This window comes from Cimex lectularius, unplaced genomic scaffold, assembly GCF_000648675.2.
Source record: "Cimex lectularius strain Harlan isolate CLEC.00 unplaced genomic scaffold, Clec_2.1 scaffold166, whole genome shotgun sequence".
Classification (NCBI taxonomy): domain Eukaryota; kingdom Metazoa; phylum Arthropoda; class Insecta; order Hemiptera; family Cimicidae; genus Cimex; species Cimex lectularius.
The window spans coordinates 1-21,485 of record NW_019392766.1 but is presented as its reverse complement, the minus strand read 5'-3'; the positions used below and the strand labels follow the sequence as shown (position 1 = coordinate 21,485).

At 35.7% G+C, this 21,485-nt stretch overlaps 1 long non-coding RNA gene across 1 annotated transcript in view; it reads right to left on the bottom strand.

The window, feature by feature from the left end:
• The window catches only part of LOC112127122, a 30,764-nt gene extending 18,285 nt beyond the window's left edge, over positions 1 to 12,479 (bottom strand). The window contains exon 1 of the long non-coding RNA XR_002910402.1: positions 12,391 to 12,479. This is a non-coding gene — a long non-coding RNA (uncharacterized LOC112127122). The remainder of the gene's footprint in view (positions 1 to 12,390) is intronic.
• Positions 12,480 to 21,485: the final 9,006 nt, after the last annotated feature.

Here is a 21,485-nt window from a genome sequence, read left to right as displayed (position 1 = left end):
AAGGTTTAAAACATTAATAGACTACGTAGTGTCAGACACGATTAAAACGTCTCATTGTCAGTATTTTCATTACCTCACCGTCAAATGTTTCACATTTGAGTGTGTAGTGTTTAGTGCCCGTTAGTTAATGATTAATCGGATATCGTGAGATGCGGTCTGGTATGACGTATGTTTTAGAAAAACATTTTCTTTATCGTGCCGACGTTTCGATCTTTATTGTGATCATCTTCATGGCCTGGGATTTACAAACATTGTTTAAATTATACAAATACGTGTAGGATGTGAAAAAAAATGAATTGATACAATGCTTGAAATTTTAGACTCAATTAAGGTATTTGTATTTCTAGCATTGTATAAATTCAGTTTAAACAATGTTTATAAATCCCAGGCCCTGAAGATGATCTCAATAAAGATCAAAACGTTGGCACGATAAAGAAAATGTTTTTCTAAAACCTACGTCACACCAGACCGCATCTTACGATTTCCAAATAATCATTTCGCATTTCAGTTCAATAGGTATTACGTGATCTGAGTACTGTAATTTATTGGTTGATTAAATAAAGATCGAGAATAAGAAAACATTGAGAGAATTGGAAAGGGAGGAAAAAAGAGAAAAAGAACTATTCAGAAAAAATAAAAAGGCTAACTAGAGAAAGAGGAAATAAATAGAAACATGGCTAGGTACAGAGGCAAAGAGAAAGGAAAAGATAGATTGATTGACAGAGAAATAGAGGTAGAGATAGATAGAAAGTTATTTAAATTGATAGATAGGAAGAAAGTGAACGATAAATTAATGAATAAATATATTGGAAAAAAATAAATAATGTATAGGAAAAGAGGAAGAGTGAGATAGAAATGTAAAATAAGTAGAAGTGAGATTGTGAGGAAGGGAGGTTGGGGGAGCTAGAGGGACTAGAAAATAAAGAGTGAGAGGGAGAGACAGTGAGAGAATGAGAAAGAGTGAGAAGTTATTGAAAAATTGGATTTTTAAAAATAAATAATTTATAGGGAGAGAGAAAGAGTGAGAAATGTACAGTGAGTTGAAAAGATAGGTAGGTAAAGAGCGAGAGGGGCGAGAGAAAGAGAAAGAGAAGAGAGAGAGAGAGAGTAAGAGAGTGAGCAAGTTATATGGAAAGATAAATAGTGGAAAGAAGTACAGAAAAGTGGAAGAAATATTAATAGGTAAAAAGAAAGTGAGAAAGAAAAGAGAGCGAAAGAGAGAGAGAGAGAGAGAGAGAGAGAGAGAGAAAATAAGAGAGAGAGAAAGAAAGAGAGAGTGAGATAGAAAGATAAATATTGACAGGGAATGAAGTAGAGAGAAGATTATGAAAGAGTGATAGATAAAGAGGAAAATAAAAGAAAGAACGATAGAGAGCGTGAGAGAAAGAGATCGAATGAGTGAGAATGAGGGAACGAGATACGGACAGATAATTAAAAAGATATTGAGATAGACAAGTAGATAATACAGTGATAAAGATAGATTTGTAGATCGATAGGTTGATAAACAGAGACAGAGAGAGGGTGAGTGAATAAGGAAAAACGAGATATTCACATCTGTATACTACATGATGTGTGATGTTATTATCATTACTCTTAGATAGTACATAAACAATTTCTGGTGAAGTTTTTGCACTGGATTTATAATGAATAGAGAATATTTTGAGAAATACTAATCACTCTTCAGACACAACACAAAAAGTAATTACCCGTAAAACTGTTCATAAAAACTCCACTTATCCATTTATTAAAAAAATAATTATCCACCTGTGTTTTTAATACCATGACGTTAATTGCGACCTACTTAAATATGCATTTTTCTAAATTGCCAAAGCCGTCGAAAAAGAATAAAATATAAAGATACTTTTAACGGTTCAGGAGAGAAAATATGAAAATACAAAACGACTCACATTATAATGCACATTAAAAGACGTCGTAAAAAATTGAAACGGCCGACTTTTAATTGGTGGTTTATGTGATATGATATGTTTCAATGGCTCGATATTCTTTACGGTTGCGATTTTTTTTTTATTCTTTGTGTCCGCTCGGTGAACGCCATTCGGCGAGCCCAGTGGCCTTATTTGAATTGCAGAGCACGCTAACGAACGGCAAACAAATTGAAAGCCGTAAATTGAACGGTTCCGAAAGGTTTATGATTTCCGTCCGCCGAGCCGTTCTAAAAATAGAGGGTCCACAAATTTTTGGCCCGCCTCAACCAGGTTTGGCCAAAGCCATTCATCTGATGGACGGCCGGCGAAAGTTTTCTATCGTGAGAACTACACCAAGTGGAATAACGCCAGGGACCGTTATTAGCCCAACTGCTATAATTGGGGACAATTAATATACGACTAACTAACTATTTGACACCATGTTCTAAATGAGTCTCACACAGTTCAGCTTTTTTTCTATAGAAAATAAAACAAAATCTAAAATTCTATTGGCTCAACATTGATCAAATTAATAAGACCAAGCCAAAATTAATTCAATGTACTAAAAACTTTTAAAAAATTCATTCACAACAAAAACACTGCACTTTTGTAAAACAGCAAATAAATACGTATAAGTACAGTATGTGTAGATACCTTAAATGTTCCGTGGAAGGAAATGTAAACTAACAACATCCAACATACTCCTACATCTAAGGTAGTGGGCCTACTTTCTTCAAAACGCTTCAGCTTGATCAGGTAGATTGAAAGAACAGAAGTTGATTTTGAGCGTGCTCTCTTCAGATTCAGCGAGATATGCAGTGGATAAGACTGAAATCTCCCCCAGCAATACCAAGTTAATGACCTTTGAGGGTAAGTACAAGTGTGGTCTAGATCGTCCCACTTGACTTTCCTCGGCTGTGAACTTTGCTATGAGTGGGACACTAACATGGCCACAAAAATCAGACGGTTCAAAAAATCCTAGATGAAATCTTACAAAATGATACTAACTCCAGTGCTGATATGTGGAAGCGAATTGAAATAAATTATAAAAAAATAAATAAATATGGAATAATCGTTGTTATGGAGTTTCAAGGGATGTACGTTCATATGAACAGTAAGAGAGATGGAGGGAGAGGAACTAATTGAAGTTTAATTTGATGTATAATCAGTATTATGGTCAAGGGGTAGAATAAAAAACAAAATTCCAACTTTGCCAAGCTTTCAAGGTCATCATCAGGGCCTATATTTTCCAACAAATTTACAAAAATAAATTAACTGTTATTTTATAAAAACAAACAATTGACAATTTTTGGCACGGGTAACTACTTATACTTATATAGGCCCTGATGATGACCCTGAAGCCCGGGTCGAAAGCTTGGCAAAGTTGGAATTTTGTTTTTTATTCTACCCTTTGACCATAATAATGATTATACATCAAATTATGTTCAATTTGTCATTTGAGTCTCTTGTAGGAGTATGAATATCAACGAATTTCGTTTTAATTAACAAATCTCCCAAACTGAAATTGCGAACGACTTCTCTTCAATTAACGAGGGAGGAATGAATGTATATCTGACCACTAGTTAAAATCTCGCAGATTTAGGTCGCAAATGAGCTCTCTTAGAGTTAACGAGGATAAGAGTGATTAATAAAAGAGAGAGAGAGAGAGAGAATTATTTGGAATAACGTTTTACTTTTCCACACAGAATTAGGTCTCCTGTATATGTTTTTTAAGTCCTGTATATGTACAGGTCTTAAGCGTAGGTAGAGAGGGTGAGAAAGTGAGAGTAATAGAGTGCACGAGAGAGGGCAAAGGAAGAAAATAGATATAATTACATAGATATAAGCATTTATAGATATAGGTAGGGAATTGAATACAGAGACGGATAGGTAAGTTTATACACAGAGAAATAGAAGTTGGAAGGAGTGACAGAGAGAAAGAAGAAAAAGTAAGAGGGAGAGTGGGAAATAGTGAGAGGGCTAGGGTTAGGGAGAAAGAGAAAGGAGAGAAATTATTGAAAAAATATAAATTTATAAAGAGAAAAGAAGAGTGATGTAAACGTGTAAACCAAGCAAAGAGAATGAATAAATATCGTTTTAGTTAAATAGTCTCACAAATTCAGATCGCATACGACCTCTCTTCATTTAACTAGATAACGATACTAATAAATAGCGCGAGTGAGATAGCAGTAATAGAAAAATAATGTAAACGCTTAATAAGCAGAGAGAGAGAGAGAGAGAGAGAGAGAGAGAGAGAGAGAGAGAGAGAGAGAGAGAGAGAGAGAGAGAGAGAGGGAGAGAGAAGAAATATTTAAGGCGTTCCTAGATGTAAATCAACCAATATTTTATCAAGAAATGCTAAAATCGGATTAATAATAATAAAATGGTAAAAATCTTTTTCGGTATTTGCAAATTCATTTTAATAAAATTTTACTAAAAATAATTATAATCAACTGATGTACTTGACATAATCTAGACGTTTTCATCACTTTGGTCATCTTAGTCCATCAATGTTCATGTCCAGATTCTAATCCGAACTTATTCGCTTTCCATGAAGTCATTTCCTGCAGTGGGTTCTTCACCACATTCTTGGCTGGGTCAGAAACCGAGTTTTAACAAGGTCGCCTGCACTTTTTTTATTCCTTTATAAAGTTGTTGTTTTAAGCTTGTTTATTGAATGCGAGACGAAAAACAAGCACGTTCGAATTTCGAAATCGACTGGATAATTCACGATTACGCCAGTTGACATTTAACAATCCGACCTTGCGCTTTGCCTCCTTTTTTTAACCGAACCGAACCAGACGGTGATACAGGGTGTCACAAATAAATCCCATGCAGGTTAACCTCGTCTTAAAGAGTGGGCATGTCCGCCTTTTATGCGATCCCACGATTCTCAGGGGTTTCCAAGCCTAAGACCTCTCGGAAGGACTATACGTCTTAAAGTTAAATGCACAATTTATGCGAGGCGAAGGCATGTAAATTAATCCGACGCCAGAGGCGCACAGCGCTTGGATCTCACAGAATAAATCTCCATTTAAATTCTTTACTGGCTGCATTATTTTTATTATAAAAAAGCTTGATTTTGCAAAAAAACTATCAAACTTTTAATCAAGAGGAGATAAAAAATCTCAAAAAAGAAAATTTCTATAAATTAATTAATGAAAAATACTACAAGACAGAATAAAAATGGTCAGAAACATTAAAATCCGTCAGTTTTCGGTGTGGAGGCGACGACCATGTTTCGACATACAGACAATTAACCGACAGTTGGTACATGCTGATCATCGTGATTGATCCGGCTGGTCGCCCATTAAAACATCTGCATCAACATGGCTAACTGACACTGTTCTAAGCCGGCTTTTCATAAATTGCGTGTCACGGTCATGCTCTTAGTCACACAACGCCACGGCGAAGTTCGACGAAACTCTCCTGAAAAGTCACGTACATTTATCAGACAAGTAAACATTGTGTACGAGAGGCTTTTAATGGAAATGAAATCATGCTTATTTAAACGAATCAAGTTCACGAGTTGGCGAGTAATTGTTTAGGCAATAGAATTTTAGAATATAATGAATCATTAAATTACAGGAAGTTTAAAATTGATAAAAATCAACAAGGCTATAAATGAGCTAAATTTCTCAAACAATAACAATTTAAAATTAAAATCATCATTAATGTACAAATATTTACGCAAAATTTCTTTATATCATAATATTTTACAATAAATCAATAAAACTTTTGATCGGAAAATACTCCAAAACATCAAAATCGGCATTAAAAGGTCAAGACATAATTCTTTTCAAGCTCGGGCTTCATATATTCATCTAGGTCAGATTGTATTCTATGTGTGGTGATTAGTGACCGTTAATCGATAATTATTCAGAAATCGTGAGATGCGGTCTGGTGTGATGTAGGTTTCAGAAAAACATTTTTTTTTATCGTGCCAACGTTTCGATCTTTATTGAGATCATCTTCAGGGCCTAAGATTTACAAACATTGTTTAAATTTAACACATACATGTAGGATGTGGATAAAAGTGAATTTATACAATGCAGAATATATTTTTTATATTCAATCAANGTCTACAGACAGACAGAACCTCAGTCAGACCATGAGGTGCGGTCTGGTGTGACTTAGGTTTTAGAAAAACATTTTCTTTATAATGCCAACGTTTCGATCTTTACTGAGATCATATTCAGGGCCTGGGATTTATAAATATTGTTTAAATTTTACAAATACATGAAGGATGTGAACAAAAAAAAATGTACTTAAACTAATTGTTAATTGTGTAATGTAAAAAAAGTAATTGTACACACTCAAAATGTTTGTTTTCCGTGTAGATATGTCATTCTTGTGTGTCGTGTTGAGAGTGCCAGTAAGATGTTGCTGTTTTATGCTCAAAGTCGGCTTCTTTGAGGTGAAAGGAGCCGACAATAGGAAAAAATTGGGAATGGTTCGGCCTGATTTTCCTTTCGGGATTATATAGACGGGGATAATTAGGAAAAGGAAAGCCAAATTTTTGAAGAATTAGACTATGTAGAAATGTTTGATGTGTGGAATGTGATGATTGTTTTATGTGTTATATTATACGTTTTGTGTGATGTGATGTTGATATATGTATGTTATCGATATTGGACATAAACGTATACATACATAAAACAGCAATATCTCACTGGCACTCCCAGCACGACACACAAGATTGACACATCTACACGGAAAACAAACACTTTGAGTGAGTACAAATACTTTGATGGAATCTAAAATTTTCTAGCATTGTATAAATTCATTCTACCTTTTTTTAATCTAAAAAATTTTCTAGCATTGTATAATTGTTTGTTATCTAAAATTATCTAGCATTGTATAAATTCATAATATTTTTACACATCCTGCATGTATTTGTAAAATTCAAACAATGTTTGTAAATCCCAAGCCCTGAAGATGATCTCAATAAAGATCGAAACGTTGCGTGATAAAGAAAATGTTTTTATAAAACCTGCGTCACACCAGACCGCATCTCATTATCTGCAAATAATCATTGGCTAACGTCACTAAACACCACACACTCACTCTTGGAACAGACCACGGCAGTCAGCTAAGAGACAACCAATGAAAATAGCGAAAAGCTGAAATGCAATTAACAGGGTGAAAGATCAACAAAGAACTTGCACTGAAGATGGCGAGATGGCGTGAAGCCGAAATGCATCTGAACCAACAAAAATTAGCGAGAATATAAAGATCAAGACAATAGGTAATTATCAAACAGTTTTTTTGTAATTTGGTCATTTTCTGTCATTCGACCATGCCTAATACTTCTTAGTTTGTTCTATAGACGAATAGAACCGAACCTCCGTCACCACCATGGAATAGACCACGACAGACCACTACCCTACGAAATCCACTTAACACACGAAGACTGTGATGTAGGGATACCAAAATGGTCGACAATGACCTAACTATTCATCACTCCGCAGACCTCAAGAAAAAATCCCATATCTCCTTTTTTTGTAATATTATCGAATACCATCGCTTTTTTAAATTTGTAAACACACATAACGTACCCGATATGCAAAAACAGCGTTGATAAGCCGACCAAAATTACTAGAAACGACCAAAAGATAGGTGATCTTTTCCCAGTTCACAATAGGATTTTTTTTAAAATATCCTTCCTCAATTTAATTGAGACACACCTACCAGCTGACCAAAATTACCAGAAACACTCCGCAGTTCTCGATAGGATTTTTTAAATTGTGTAAATACACACAAACCTACCAAGTGAAGGTGGCGAGAAGCCGAAATTCCCCCCGCAGACAAAGAAGAGAAGATAGACTGACCAAATGACCATAAGAGACTAAACTACAAATCCATGATTCATTTTGATTTTATGTCGTCTAGTAAAGTCCATTCTCACTCAAATTCCTTGGCGAAAACGAAACTAAAACTGTTGATTTATTATTATTATACTTTTACCAAGCGTTCCAAATTCTTCTGATATAATCTTCAAATTATCTTAACAAATCTTAAAGTTGGGCGTTTTCTGATGAGAGAAGATGAGTGGGTTTGTGTTTAAAATCGCTTAAGCATTTCATTTCGTCATAATTCTTTTTTCCCTCACAATAATTCACTACTCGGGAATGATTTAGGCTCATGTTGGGTAATAGTTTTATTTTAAACTTCAGACTAATAAGGCCTTGTGTGGAGAAGCAGCCAGGGGTCGCTCAGGTATTTACGCATGAAATTATCCTTCACGAGGAGAAAATCAATTTTTCATCAGGATTTACCCATCGCGAATGCACAACATGTGTTGCCGGTCATTGCTGATACCGTTAAACGGCCGAGGTGACATTCCTCTCCCGAGGTGACATTCTACCCGCCGGACGGCTATTTTATACGAAATACCTTTCATCCTTATACGCCAACACGTTCTGGCCCCTCGCTATTGGAACAGGAGCTATCTCCTGTGCGACGGACCGTGTCGCGATAAGGAGTCAGCCAGTGAATTTCCGATTCTTGGCTCAAATTTGTTCGTGCGTAAAACTGATGAAGTTTCGCCTCGGTAAAGTTCCATGGCGAAGTTCAGAAACGGCCCTGAAAGTTACCCTCCCATCCCTTAATTGATGTACGTTAAGTCCAAAAACATCTATAACAGCCAAAAACCCCCTGCATAAGTCTCATAAAAAAACTCAGGTGAATTGTCATGCGTTTTTAGTTCTTTTTTGTTTTTGCTTGCCTTTCCACAAATCGTATAAAGACAAACGAAAACAAAAAAGAACTATTTTACTAATTCCACATCATCAAATAATTAAGGATGGTTGGACTTCAAAGATAAATTTCTATGTATAGTCGGACAACCTAATGTTCAATTTACAAAGTACTTACAAATAAAAGTTTTTACTTTTTTGTTTTGTTTTTTTAACGAATATTGAACAAGGTCTCGTTTCACAATCGGTTAGATATAACAAGTAGCCATGAATCAATGCAAAAGTGATAAATAAGTCCACGGTAACAAAGATTGGTTGTTGATTATTAGAGGTTAGTCACCAGTGTGTTGATAATTTTAAACCTTTGTGGGTTTTTTCCAATATTTTTTTCCAAACACTGACAATTCTTTTCCCAGGTGCAGTGTATTAATCAATCAATTATCTTTACGAAAAACAACGTAATGAGGACAGCATCATTCTTCTTCTACTACTTATTTATTGGCTTAGCTAATATCCTAGTAAAAACCGAAAGTATTTTTTAAGTTCAGACCGGTTTTCCTCGGTTTCTGGAAGAATTAGTCAGTAGGAAAATTGATTGACCCATTGTCTGAAATGGGTCCGCATATGGCCACTTTTTTCTTTCTGGAATCCGGCTTTCTAACACGACTTTCTACATATATTCACGAGCTTTAACATATTTATTTTTACAGTTCCACTAACCAGAGTGTTAGCAACAATCCAATATAAATAATATGACAGCACTAGATATTCTAGTCCGGTTTTTAATGTTTAAAAGTGAAACAATCCATAATAAATGAAAGTTTCTCTTATTAAGAAATTTTATAGGTGTGGCTAAAATGCCTGTTGTCTATTTGAGTCCGCATGTGGTCGCTTTTGGTGCAGGAAAACGATTTTTTTAACACAGTACAACTCTTTATATATTCACGGGTTTTAATTAATTTATTTTTACAGCTCCATTACGCAGTTTAAGCAGACGATAAAAAATTCAAAAATAATAATAACAAAAAGACAACCCTAGTAAAAATAAAAGTAGTTTTGTGTTAGTTTAGAATTCTATTTTTCGATCAATTAAGACCGGTTTTCAATGTTCGAAAATGAAATAACCCATAATAACCGAAGTTTCCCTTTTTAAGAAATTTCCAATTTGGATCCGCATACGGTCGCTTTTTTCTTTGTGGAATCAGCCTTTCTAACACGGGCCAACTCTACATCACGAGCATTAACAAATTTATTTTTACACTAAACAGAGTTTTAGCACACAATGCAAAATAAATAATAAGGTATTTTTATTCCGGTTTTCAATGTTTAAAAGTGAAATAATCCAAAATAGAAAGGTTCCCTTACTAAGAAATTTTATAAATAATGTGGCTAAAAGGTATGCATGTTGTCGATTGGGGTCCGCACGTGGTCGCTTTTCGTGCAGGAAAAAGAGCTCCTTTTTAACACAGTACGACTCTTTATGTATTCACCGATATTTAACGTATTTATATATAGCTCCACTAAGCTGAATTTTAGGAGTCAATAAATAATAGCAATACGAAAACCTCTTAAAAAAAGTGTTAGTTTATTATTTTTGAATGTTTGATAATAAAATAACCCAGAATAACCGAAAGTTTTTCTTTTAAAGCAATTTTATAGGTGATTTGATTGCAAATATTCGTCAAGTCTGAACGTTGTCCATTTGGTTCCTCATGTGATAGCTTTTTTTCTTTTAGGAATCCGGCTTTCTTACAAATTATGACTTTATATATACACATATATCAACAGAGTTTAACATATATATTTTAACACTTCCACTAAGCAGAGTTTTAGCAGACAATCAAAATTTATAAGGCAAACCTCGTAAAAAGATAAGTATTTTCTCTCGTTCAAATTAGACCGGTTTTCAATGTTTAAAAATAAAATCACCTTAGTGTGATGACAAAAGTGTCCTTTATAAAAATTGTTAAATTTGGCTGCAAATAGTCAAAAAGTTTTGCATGTCGATTTGGACTCATATGAGGTCGCTTTTTGGAAAACCGGTTTTTAGCACATTACTACTCAGTATTAACAGGCTTTAACGTTTTCTATTTAGAGTTCCAACAAATGTTAAATTTTAATAACAACATAGTTGAGAGCATATTTTTGTTTTATAGAATTAGAAGACAGTTTTTCAAATGTGGTGTACAGGTATTCAATGTTTAAAAATGAAATAATAAATAACTATAATTTAGTGGAAATTTTAAAGATGGTGTATAAGCGATTAGTTTAATAGTTTTTGAAGTCTGTGTTACCAATCATTGTCAGTGCCGCGTTGGTTCGCTTTTTTCTGAAAACAGTCTATAACTATTGTTTTCTTTCAGACCATTCGGGAATAATCGTTGATTTTGATAAGATAAATTGTAGTCAAAGTTATTTATCTGGTTTTAAATTGCAATTTATATAGTTTTATGAGGAAAGGTAGGCCGTAGGTGCCACGCTGAATTCGAAGGTAAATAGCAAAACCAAGGGCTCAGTGCCACGTACGCTTTGTGGCAAAGGCAGCCATTTGAGTGGGCAGTAAAACGCCAGCTGTGCTTTTATGGGCCGTGGCTAAAAGGGTAACAACTGTTTCCTACTCCGGCCCATTCAAAAATCTCTCCCGCGCGTCAAAACGGCAGACCTGCAAAAATCCTGGAACGAGGCCATCCGATATCTTCTCCAGCGTGGGATTTGGGCGCGGCCCCCAGGGATGACAAGGTAGAAGGGGGAACGAGCCCCCGGAGTCCTGGAGATGACAAATCAGGTCGATAGGGCACTGAGATTTTCAATTCTGAATCATTTATCACTAGGTCTTTAGATAATTAAACCTTTGTTGAAAGCAGATTCTTCATTTTGGCGAAGCTACCGGCAAATTTCTGAATAGTCACCCAAGTCGTTATTGTCTGTAATATTTTAAAATAATAAATATCATTCTAAACATGTCATATCAATGGGGGAAACGATGTTTTTGTCGACGATAACAGGTTTTGCCATGTTTTGCCCTCCCGAAAAATTAATAGCCGCTATAAAATCCTGTTGGGCTATATTATAAACAAAACGATCGATTTTGCCTTTCGGTTTCTGACTTCTATGCCAAGGGTCGATTTTGTGAGACGCAGCCCGCCTTGCGCAACCCCAGGGGGTGGCCCGATCGAAGGGGATGGAGCCCGCCAAAATGGCGTCACAACCCTTATCATGGATCGCCGCCTTGTGCTCCTGCCAAGCAAATTTTCATATTTTCCATTAAAAAAACATCGCGATAAATTAAAAAACAGTTGCTCAGCGTCAAGCGGGACCGACTGTTGACGTGACCGCCAAGGTAAGCAGTGATCCACAATTAATCGGTTTGAAATGATGTTTGACTTCACTATGTCCAACCTTTGACAGATTAAATATTTTAATAAATAAAGGTTTTATACTTTTATTGTTTATATCTAACCGACATAGGTTATGTATACAGTCCATAAACTCACAGTACATATTCAATGGAATACGTGTTATTAGATAAAACATGACGTGCATTTTTTTTTTAAACTTAAGAAAAATTTTAATTTAGTGAAATCGATGGAAGGATAGTTAAAAGGTATGTGTAAATTTTTGTAAAAAAATCCAGCCACGTTACTCATGTAACAGAACGTCTACCCTCCACCAGCGAACGCATCTTTTCACTTTCGCCTACCTTATCGTTGAAAACCGTCAACACATAAAATTTGGTAAATCAGTGTAAATATAAAATTGATCTTTACCTGCGTTGGTGGTGGAGAGGAGTTGGACGAGAGACTAGGACGGCCAGGATTTCTGGCAGCCCCCACCACAGTAACATGGGGGGAGCTGGCTGTGGAGGGGTCGACTATAGCCCCGTTCCGGCCATTAACATAAATTACAAACTAGACAGTTAGTATTGTTGGGGTGGGTCCCCCTCTTGTATGATCGCCGATTCTTCTTCACAGGGCGAAGCCCGCGGTGTTAACAGTTGGTCAGCGAGATTAAAACTACCCAGTCTTCCGTTTCCCTTCCTACTGTACATCTCTGAAGTTGTTTTTGTTCGATTTTTTGGTTCTCTTCGACCTTCGGCAGTTTCGCCCACTAAAAATATAAAAATCGTACAAATTTTTTTTCAACGAGCTTTGCTTTATCTTTTGTGGCCAAGATACAAGTAGACTAGTAAAGACGGGGAAGTTTCTTCAATAAACACTTGGTCTTTTGACTTCTCATTATATGAACTTCTCATATTGCAGCGAATCTTTTGGCGTTCATATCCTCTTTGTTCCGCTTCTCGCCATCTTCAGTGTACATTTAGCAATTAAACGGGGAAAGACCATATAACAAAAAATCCTGTTGAATTCTGTGGAAGATAATATTTAGATTAATTAATCTTTATGTAAGGTATTGGTTGAAATGAAAAAGTCAGTGTCACGAGCGGGATTCGAACCCCCGACCTTCGGCTATATACGCCTCTGCTCTACAATTTGAGCTGTCGTGACTTCGATCCACTCGCACACCAACTTCCCATCTCAACCTACCTTTCGAATTTTCCTTCCTTTTCGAAATCATGATAGCTCAAGTGGTACAGCAGCGACGTATTAAGCCGGAGGTCGTGGGTTCGAATCCCGCTCGTGACACTGACTTTTTTAATTTCAACCAATACCTTATATAAAGATTAATAAATTGAAAGAAGTTATTTGGTCAATCGGACCACGAAATATAATGGATTTAGTAAGTACAACGAAGTATATCTTCACTAAAGCTCTCCACTCCGTGGCCATTTCATTTGTCGTCGAGAATCCAATCCGATTACATGACATTTGAAAAATGGCAAAAAGGAAGGAAAATTCGAAAGGTGGGTTGAGGTGGGAAGTTGGTGTCCGAGTGGATTGAAGTCAGGATAGCAGAAATTGTCAGAGCAACGGCCTATCTAGTCGAAGGTCGTGGGTACGAATCCCGCTCGTGACACTGACTTTTTCATTTCAACCAATACCTTACATAAAGATTAATTAATTGAAAGAAGATATTTGGTAAATCGGACAACGAAATATAATAGATTTAATAAATCTTTAGTTTGTTCGTTTGCGCAATCCTGGGCCTGCATATCCCCTCTGTTTTGGTCTATTGAGTACATTTCAGCTTCTCGCCCTCTTCAGAAGTGGCTTTGGGTGTACTTACACAATTAAAAGAGGAAGGACGATATTACCAAAAAGATTTCTTTGTTCGGGGAAGCAATGAATTTCTAATTTTGTAGTTTCTGCTCATTTTGATCTGCCTACTCCTGCTGTTTTAGCATGTCTGGTGCAGTTCGGTTTTTCGCCCACTTCATCAGTAGTGGTTACGAGTGTACTTACACAATTAAAAGAGGAAGGACAATATTACAAAAAAAAAGTTCTTTGTTCGGGGAAGCGATAAACCTCTACTTTGGTAGTTTCTGCTCATTTTGATCTGCCTATTCTCGCAGTCTGGTGCAGTTCGGCTTCTCGCCTACTTCAGGGATGAATTTGTGTGCGTTCAGAAATTATGAAGGGGAAGTATGATATTACAAAAAAAAAACTCACGTGGTCTGGGGAATGATGAAGCGGTAGTATGGAAGTTCTTAGACATTTTGGTCTGAGTGTTGTCGTTGTTTTGGTCTGTCAGGTGCGTTTAATCTTTTCGCCAATGTTAGTGGTGGGTTTGTGTATAATGGGTCGCTAAAAGTTAGGGGTTCTTACAAAACGCTTGCGTATATTTTGCGCATTGCATAAGGAATTCAACTCCAGGTACCATCCATTTCATTCTTTTAACGCTCATACCGCGTAAAGTGAAGTATCCCAAACAAAGTTTCTTTAAAATCGGTGAATCAAGATCCGTAACCTTTTCTTGTGAGTCGCTTCGTTGCTTTCAGTATGAAATCAGAGAGACCAAGCGGAATAACAGTTCATATTTAAAACTAAATTCTACTTCGACACTTTACATGAAAATTTTATTGTAATGTGCCTGGTAATCAGAAAATCTTTACTCATGGCATCATTATAAATGGCACAATTACACAGAAAACAAACACTTTGAGTGAGTAGAAATACTTTGATTGAATATATAAAATATATTTTGCATTGTATAAATTCACTTTTTTCCACATCCTACATGTATTTGTTAAATTTAAACAATGTTTGTAAATCCCAGGCCCTGAAGATGATCTCAATAAATATCGAAACGTTGGCACGATAAAGAAAATGTTTTTCTGAAACCTACATCACACCAGACCGCATCTCACGATTTCTGAATAATCATCATTATAAAGTTATACAATAATACAATAACCTCCTGGTTTATCGCCTTGATGTAAAATTTTTATAAAAACAGTTTTTCTTTTTTGTATTAAAATTTTTGAAAATGAATTTCAGAGATAAAAGTGCAGTGTTTAAATTGAGCTGCTTAAAAGATAATTTTTAAATCAGCGGTGCCCCTATTAAAACGGAAACAGGGGGACCGTGTAAATAAAAAGAAATTTTTCGTTTGACTCAATTAAAACGGTCTCCTTTCTTCTTGAAGGATAAGATCTTTAATAAATAATACAGAGCTGTTAGTTTCTTAATGTCAGGCGATATCCCATTTCAAATTAATAAAAGAGATTGAACAAGCGCAATGAAAAATCAGCTTCTTCCACAAAATATTACTTCCCATTTCTAGTATATGTTTTCAATTTAATTATGAAGTAAACTTGTAATTTTAATTTATTAAGATTTTAATTTTGGGACGGTTCATTGGTAACATTAACTTCTATACTTTCATTAAAATTACTGAAATAAATGATAATAAACTTGTTTAAAAGTAGAGTAAATCTTGTCATACAAGAGAGCTTAACGTCCATCTACTGTTATGTTATGGTGCATCGGAATGGATCGTTAAAAAAGAAAAACACCTTCTTAGGCAGTTCAGCAATGTCATTTAATGGAAGCCGTGGAGGTCGAACCAGGTAAAGATGAATCATATTTAAAATTTCCACAGCTATTCTTCCCATTAATTGATCGCAGAAAAATCATAGATGACAATTTGTGTGTTTTCGCCGTAAACGAAAGAGAGGTTATGATGGTACGTCATTTGTAAATGTTAGGGAGTAGTGAGACGCAATGTTAAGGGCAATCTATCGTTCCATTTTCCCACATACAGAGTGTTCTTTTTGAAGGACCCGCTAATTTCTCTTGAACCAATGACGCTATAAAAAAATTTAAAAAACATGTTTGATCGTTTTTAGTCTAGTTACCAATTTTTACCAGTTCAACTTCGAAATTTCAAATACGATCCTATACATCCTGACACATTATTTTAAAGGATTTTTTAGCTAAAAACAATGGAGCAATCGGCGTCATTTTGTTTGTTATTTATTAATCACATTTCATGTTCGAACTGCCTGCCTTGCGTAAAGATGCGAAGATTTGCTCTTTTCAATCACTCTTTTTTTGTTTATTTTTCTCTTCTATTATACCAATTTTTTTTCCTTCACTGGTTTAAGAGAAATTCAGCCGGGCCATCTAAAAATAAAAAAGGGGGTGTCGGTGGCCGCAACGGTTTAGGCGTTGACACGGCGCTAATCGTTGTAAGGTAAAGTTTCCGGTTCGAATCCAGCGGCCCTGCATTCGAACCCGACATACTTACAAATGTTTTTTCAAAACTACCGGCTCCGTGAGGGTTTATATGACCTTTGCTGTTGCGAACCCTCGTAAAAAAATAAAATAAAAAATAAAAAAAGGACACCCTGTATATGTTTAATTCGCTAACGCTTCAGACATTTCACGAACTCCTGCGTTCTGGAAATCTACGATAAGGGCGGAATTAGGAGTCCTCCATGGGAGATGGTGTCGCTATGTCCTCTAAAGCTATTTAACAAAGTCCTTACTTTATAAGGCAGTAATTCACCGCTCTTCGTACAACCGTTACGATAATTACAATAGCGTAGACAACGTGTTTTAAATACTGCTCATAGAAAACAGTCAATAAAGTTAAATCGGGTGACCGAGGAGCATACCAGATTGGGTCATGAGGTCCTACCTATCCAGGAAGTGCCGATTCAAATAACTTCCCACCTGCAAAGAGTTGTGTGCGGGCCATCCATTAAGCTGCAGAATCATTCTGTGACGTTGTTGCAGAGGAACATCATCTAATAGTGTTGGTAAAACCTCCCTCAAAAAAATTGAGGAACTGTGCATCATTTAAATTTTTTTGAAGAGTTAAAAATTTGAAACTAGACTAAAACATATTAAACGCGTATTATTTTATAGCATCACTCGTTTAAGAGAAATTCAGCCGAGACATCTAAGATGGACACCAGGAATATATTCTTCCGTCCTTCCTTTAATTCGTTAACGCATCACACATTTCATGAACAGAAACATACCTTCCTGCGTTCTGGAAAATCTACGATTAGGAGTCGTTCATAGGAGATTGTGTCGCTATATCCTCTAAAGCTGTTTAACAACGTCGTTATTTTATATGACAGTAGTTTACCGCTCTTCGTACAACCTTTACGATAATTACAACGAACCACGAAGTCGGAAATCATCAGTTCCATGTTTAATATTTTACCGGCGTAGTATGAGCGCAATGGACCGACCGAAAAATATTCTCTTATGGATGTATGTATCGTCGTTACGTTTATCCATCGTCACGTGGTTTACAAATATGATCAAATATTTATTTGATCTCCCATTTCTATACTTCTCTAAATATTTTTGTTGTGTGAACGAATTTATTGTTCATAAGATAATAGAATTCACGCTTATCCAATAAAAGATGGTATATAAAAATACAATATTTAATTTTTGTCTAAACATTTGTTTTCAATGCCACGTTTTAACGCGGTTTTATAACATGAAAAAATAATCTTAGCATAATGCATCTTTTTCGCTTAAAAAATACGGCCCTAAACAAAAATTTATTGATCTAAAACTCAATGCTTCACACGGTTTTAACTAAAAAAGCAATAATTTCCTTTTCGAAAAGCACACATAAACTTCTTCTGTATATTTTTATATGAAAAATAATTAAACATCAAATAAATGATTGTCGTAAATGAAATCTAGAAGTTGAACTTGCCCTGAGGTACCCTGCATAATTTTCTCCAAAAAAGGAAAAAATTTGAAACTAGAAAAAAAATGTATTTCATTTTTTTTTATTCTATATATTTAAAAAAAATGTATAGTTTAAGAGTAATTCAGCCGGGCCATCTAAAAAGGATACCTCGGGGGGTTAAGGCGTCAGTTTCTCGGCTAGTAAATCCCGTGGTCGTGGGTTCGATCCCCACCGTCGCCTCAGGACTTTTTCTCTGACGTCTAAGTGGATCGGTGGCTGCAATTGAAAGAAATTGACACGGCACTCATCAATGGAAGGTTTGGGGCGGGATCGGGTCTCAGCGACCCTGAATTTGGTTCGAACCCACTTCAAAAATGAGTTTCTTCGATGGAAGAACACATACCGGAGGCTCAATTCACACGCGTGTTGCGATCTCCCAAAAAATGGATCCAGGAATAAAGTACAATAAGCTGTACAGCTGCAGTGCCCAGGTGGACCTCCTCCTCCAGTTCCTGGTATCCATTGTAAAAAAAGAACACCCTGTATATTTTTATTACAAATGCTTGAAATATCGTTTAGGAAATTAGTTACTATTATTGGGATTTTAATTTTTATTAGGATTAATAATCAGGATTTTACTATAAACCTTTTTTGATTTTGAAAACAACCAGGCGTTAAACAACATTCAAATTGTATGTTTCAAAACTTTCAACTATTAGTAAGGTTAACGGTCAATTATTAAGTGTTAGTGATAAAAAGATTAAAACCCCTTCGGGGAAAAAGCACTTTCAGGTAGTGTGTCATCAACCCCTTGTGATTATAATTATAGTCTGGATGAACATCGTAACATAGACTGCTACAAAGATGGATCACTTATCAAAGGAAGAGGGAGTGGTGCAGGAATCTACATACCAAAATTAGGAATCAGCATCACCTCCCCTCTTGGCAATAACACCTCCGTTTTTCAGGCGGAAATCTGGGCCATCAATGTGTGTTGTAGAACATTTATGGAAAATAAAATTAATAGAAAAGATATTAAAATCTTTTCTGACAATCAGGCTAGTCTTAGGGCATTACAAAAAGATTTGTCAACCTCACGACTGGTGGAGGAAACTATAGATCTTATCAATAGGATCTATTTCAACTTTGAGAATAAGGTGACCCTTATTTGGATACCAGCACATAAAGGACATCATGGCAATGAAAAGGCGGATGGCCTAGCCAAAGAAGGTTCTAATACTGCGTTTGTCGGGCCACAACCGGTATTACCTCACTCTATGAGCACAACGAACGAGAGTATCAATGACTGGGGCATGAAACAATTCCTTAGGGAGTGGAATTTATCCCCTGGACACAGGCAATCGAAAGAGTTTGTTAGGCGATCAAACCAGCAGAATCGAAATGGCTATTCTCTCTCTCAAGGAAGGAAATTAGGAGGCTGATAGGTATTCTGACGGGCCACTGCCCACTGAGAAGACACCTCTTCGTAATGGGTATCCTACCAGATCCCTTTTGCCGCTTCTGCAAAATAAAAGAAGAAACGGCAAGGCACTACCTCGCAGAATGTGATAGGTCTGCTAGGTCTAGATTGGAAATCTTTGAAGGAGTGGACATCACCAAATCACTCCCAGAGATAAAATGGTCCAAAATCTTGGGGTTTCTGAACAAGTCCAAGAGGTTTATGCAGGACACTGAGCCGATCAAGTCCCGGATCTTTTAGGGATGGGGTACGAGTCTACCCAGGCATTTAACCCATCGGGTCTTGGTCGCCCACCCTGCATAATATATATATATATGTTTCAAAACTAAGTTCCCCGTTGGATAGGCATAAAAAGTGAAATTCATACATATAATTTTCCTGAAATTATTGATAATAGTGCATTTTGGATCGACAAATTTATAAAAATACAGCAAAGCATGGATTTAAAAGGGTTTATGACAAAAATGACTCACAAGTCGTGAATTTTAAAGAAGATGGAAATGTTTATGAGTGAGTTTAAAAGTATTTTTATTCTTAAAGGCTGCTGCGTAAAAGAAAATATTAAAGAAAAAATCATATTCTACCCACTATGGGGAGAATTTTCATTTTTGATGCGTGACTCCATCATAGCGTAACTCCGTGCGGTACGACTGCGTCCTCGTTACCACAAAGCTTATTATTTGTTATACAATATCTTCCGAGGGTAGTGAAAAGTTATTCTTACAGGAGAGAGTGATATACGCACAATTTATACGACCGCGATATCAGAGGAAAATCTACAGAACGTTAATGAATCGAAAACACGCCAAGGTATACTTCAATTAATATGCCTGTTTTTTTTCTATGGACAAGTTTTTATCTTTTGATCCTTGTAATAAAATAATAAATTAAAATAATTTGCCTTATGGTATGAGAAAATTATTAAACGATTGAATAATTTAATAGAAATTTATCGAGAGGATACGTAACAATGTTGTGAAAATCTTATTTAAAAAGGGCAAACAAGACTTATAAATCGTATTAATTATATGTTGGGATATGAATAAATTTAAATGTTAAACAAAATCCGTGGTAAACATTGAAGCGAGATTAAGTTGGTGAATGATCAAAAACAAACTCTTATGTGTCATATAGATTTAATCTAATAAAATTCAAATATATTGAACAAAAGATTTAATGGAGATTACACCCAAGCATTGAAGAATAACAATGAACATCTCATATAAAAAATACAGACACGCAAGATAATCATGATATTTGTCCGTATGTCAGTAGATCCCGAACATTGATTCTTATGCCAATAATAAAGGTCATATGTCAAAAATAGTTATTTTTATATATTAGGCTAGTGGTCGTTTAATTCTTGAAGATTTGTGAAAAAGAGCAATATCAAACGTACATTTATTTATTAACCTTGAGGACATAGCTGAACGGTGTAGTCTTATGATATAGTTACCGGAATGCAGGTTTTTTTTGCGAACTAGAACTAGTGGGTGTGAGCCTATTTCTCCTTATAGACAAATTTTCTAAAATGTTATATCGTGGAATCGGATGTTGAGTTTGTCTGTTAGTCAACCAACAGGTTTATGGTGATTAAACATTTCGTATGTTGGCGGTAGCTTATGGCAGGTTTAAGTAAGACATTTAATTGGCATTGCTAAAAAATGTGTACATGGACTATTTCTTTCCCATATTGTTAACTTCGCACTAGTCAATAAAATCACGTTAATAATACTTTCACTGGTTACTAAAACAGTTATACAGAATACAATGAACAATAAGACCAACAAACTCGTTGCCGTGCTCAAGAAAAACACTCTTATCTACATACTCGCTCGTGGAACCACTTAAAACTTAAACTTAAGTTTAATGCTCTTAACCGAAAGAATCGACAAATGGGCGAGTATGTTGTTCATCGTTTTTAAAAAGATAGTTCCTACACACAGTTAGTTGTTTTCAAGCGATTTCATCAAATTGAAAGAATTTACAACCACGTCTCTCGACATGAATTGGTTCGTTGAAAACAACTAACTGTGAGTAGGAACTAAAGAAAATTATTTGTAGCAAAATTCATTTTTTATGTGTATCAGGTGGGTGAACTTAGTTTTAAAAGTTTTGAAGATTGTTTAACGCCTGGTTGTTTTCAAAATTGAAAAAGGTTTATGGTAAAATCCATTTTTTCTGTCACACATAGATCCAACTGGCAATAAAGATAGATAGTAGGTAGAGATAGATATGTAGATAGACGGTGAAAGAGAGAGAGAAAGAGAGAGAGAGAGAGAGAGAGAGAGAGAGAGAGAGAGAGAGAGAGAGAGAGAGAGA